The sequence below is a fragment of the Rhyacophila brunnea genome, unplaced genomic scaffold, assembly GCF_057557595.1.
Source record: "Rhyacophila brunnea isolate RB1 unplaced genomic scaffold, BYU_Rbru_1.0 scaffold_54, whole genome shotgun sequence".
NCBI lineage: Eukaryota > Metazoa > Arthropoda > Insecta > Trichoptera > Rhyacophilidae > Rhyacophila > Rhyacophila brunnea.
This window is the reverse complement of record NW_028233213.1, coordinates 1,815,977-1,819,757: the sequence shown is the minus strand read 5'-3', so window position 1 is coordinate 1,819,757 and position 3,781 is coordinate 1,815,977.

Sequence of the window (3,781 nt, the reverse complement as noted above, 5' to 3'; positions counted from 1 at the left end):
TAGCCAAAAATTATAATTTGAAGAAATAAGCGGTATTTTTGGACTGAGAAGACATATAAACATATGATGCAAACTTTTACTTCAAAAATTAATCTTGTTTTATGCGCTAGATAAACATAGATATTTAGTATTTTTTTCTGCTATATATCAGGTTTTACACCATTTATTATAATTCAATGAATTTGTATATATTTTATACTAAGTTTGCATCGAAATAACATGCTTGATGATATCAGTATGTTCCGAAAGATGAAATAACTTATAAAAAGTCTATAGCTTCTTCAAAAAATGCTGTTTGATTCATCATCTAAAACCCTGGTTTATTAAATGTAAATGGCGGAGTGAAAGCTCATTATTCAAATTATATAAAAAAATGTTAACCATATTTATTAACCGGTAATATGAAGCTAAATAGGCGAAAAATTCTTACTATTAAGAAGTAATTCCATAATTATAAGTATGTAATTAATACGTGGAAAAATGTTTTATTACTTTTTAAAAACTTAAATAACGTTTCATAAAATAATTATAAAAGTGAAGCATTAGGCATAGCAATATCTAAATTTTATCTTATTTTTATAATACAAACTACAGTTTTTTTCTATTTTGTATTTTTATTCTTAAAAGAACACAAAATTTTGCTATTAAGCAAACCTATTCTAAAGAGAAATCATAGTTTTAACTAATATCAATTTAAAGAGCTAAAAATCAAAGTAACTTATAATTAATAAATTATATGTTCTTAAATATAAAAATATTATTAATACATTAATATACTTTATAAATATTTTACCATGCCAAAAAAAAATTAAAAACATAAAATTTGCAAAGCGTAAAATATTTAGGGAAAAAAGCATAGTTTATTTGTTTTTAATTATGTACTCTTATATTTTTTTTATTTCTTAGAGGTTCATAAAAGAATAAAAACGCTTTTAATATAAAATATTAAATATTTCAAAAAAAAATTCCTTTTGCATAAAATCGTTAAAAATCAAGTTTGATTTGAAAAAAGAAACACTAAAAAATATCCAATGAACTGGGAAAATTACATTTATTTATATAGAATTATAACATTCAAGGTTTTTAAATTAATGCGAACCCAACTTATCATTTTTTTGAAGAAAAGGAATTTTGTATTAAACACGATTTATGCATATTCTAAGGCTTATGTAATGGGCGGTGTTAATTTTGTAAATGATGTTGAAATATTTTGGATAAAATTAATATTTTGATTGTAAGTATTGTAAAGTGTAACAAAAATCATCATAAATTGAAAATTACATTATTATAGATCTTTATTCTAAGAATTTTTTTTTGGGGAGGGTTTTTCTATAAGACAAATATATTGATATTGGTGGATGGAATAATAATGGTTTTCGTAAATTATAACTAATAGATATTGTGTCAAGCGTATTTATAGCTTTATTTACTCATTGAGAATTTTTTTGTTTTTCAATTTTAATATAAAATGTAGGGGCATTTAGTTTCAAATAAACAGGAAGATTATAAAATCGTATAAAGTGTGACTCATCAATATAATATATGGAACTCATGAAATTTATATTACAAAAGACAATATAAATTCAAATTTTTTGTATAATTTCATAATGGTATAAATTTAAAGAATCATGTGTTTAATCAGATGGTAATGGTAAAAATATGAAAAAATTATTGATTAATTTTTTATACTGCAAATAAATAATATTCTATTGCCTTTCAAATGTATTTTATATGATTCATAAATATACAAATGGGGGTTTTTGATGTTATAAATACTTGTTGATACAATCCATTTAAGTTGAGGTGTAAGAAATATTTACAAAAATCCAATCTTTTATAAAGTATATTTTTTTTATGCTTTGTGGAGGTTTATTTATGTATTGAAAAAAATTATTATATCGACGATAATAATACAATTTAGGCCTCAATTTGAAATTTATAATTTTGAAAATTAGCTTATATTTAGGCATAACATGGTTTTGGATCGTAAATCATGGTAAAATCGATCCGGGAATAAACTAAGAAAAATATATCAACTATTAAAATGGCAAAAAGATATTTTTCAAAGTATAAAATTATAATATCATCAATTGACGGGGTTTAAAATGCTATTTTCTATCTGACGTTCTTAAAAATAAACCATATTTCACAGTTTTACCCTTTTTTCTAATCAAATAATCCTCTTAAAGTCATTATTGGATGAATCGAAGCTCGTTATATAAACTAGTGGATATATTGACACAATTTCCTTCATAACTGGCACCCAATTGATGTAAAATTTGAACTGCAATTGAAGTAACGTTAACGCTTATTCGTATAAACTAGACAGAATTTTATAACCCTTTTAAATATTACTGGCATCGAAGTATCTTTTCAATGATTTTTAATTTCTTTAGCTTAGCAACATAAAAATAATTTTGTTGCCATATATTTTATCTACATTATGTATTTTTTTCTATAAAGAGGAGACTTCGATGATATTTTCAGGTGATTGTTGCTTGATCTCTTGCACAATACTCTTTATTTACACAATTTATTTTCAGAATCATTTACGCTGATTTTAATATCCACCAAAATTCTATGAATTTTAGTTAAATATGTCTTATTACATTTATATTAATTAAAGATAAAGATATGTGTGAAGTCGAGCTTTCTCAGAAAACAATATTCATGGCTACACTTAAAAAAAACACAAAAAATTCACCAATAAAATAACTGTACTATTGCGATGCACGCATTGTACCATATCTTTATCTGCAAAGTAGATCAATTTTATTTCTCAACTCTTTTAGTCGAATGATAAATGAAAAACAGTGATTTTGTTATGTTTGCTTAATATTTTTCTTCCTACCAATAAAGAATCTAAAAATATAATTTAAATCCTAATATATTTTATTGAAGGGCCATGTTCATGGCTCTTTTTACTTGCAAAGGATGGTTTCTGGGTGTGTAAAACTTAAAAAATGCCAGATGACTCTTTTTTTCAATATAAAGTCTTTGACATTATACTGGAGTCAACGTAATCATGTTTTTGAATTATCTGTATTTTAAGAATTAGTAGCATATTAAAAAAATAATAAAATTTATATCATAATAATCACGGAATGCACCCAACTAGAGATATTCTTTGTAAAAGAGATTTTATATGTATTATATATATAAGTTTTAAATTGATATATAGCAAAGCCCCTTTTTCATAAGTTTACTCCAAATTTATTTTATTGTGTTCTAAATAACAAGAAAAATAATTCTGATAAGAATCCAAAAGCTAAAAATTGATGTTTCTAAAATTAGGAATCTTACAATTGAATATTGAATATATTAATTATTTTACATTTCGGTCAGAGCTTATATTCTGTTTTTTTATTTTTTTTGGTGCTGGATTGTCGATGAATACATACTACTAGCTTCTTTTTATTTTTATCAAAATAATTGGCGTTTTTTATTATAACAGAATTTTCTGTTATTTAAATGGAAATTATTTTTTTATCCTTTCAAAATTATGAGAGCATATTCATGCAATAATTATTTTAATCATTTAATTATTATTTCTAGTCCATAATGATAGTAAATTTTCTCATTTAATTATAGATACATTTATAAAACGCAGTTAATGGTTTTTAAACTTTATGCAAATATATTTAGTTTGCTGGTCTGAATTTGAATATAGGGGTTCACAATTTTTTGTGTTTATAAGTGATGTTATTTTATCTTATCACAAATATTTCAAAATATAAAACATGAATGCAAGAGTTCAATACCATTTATAGTTTGTGAATAG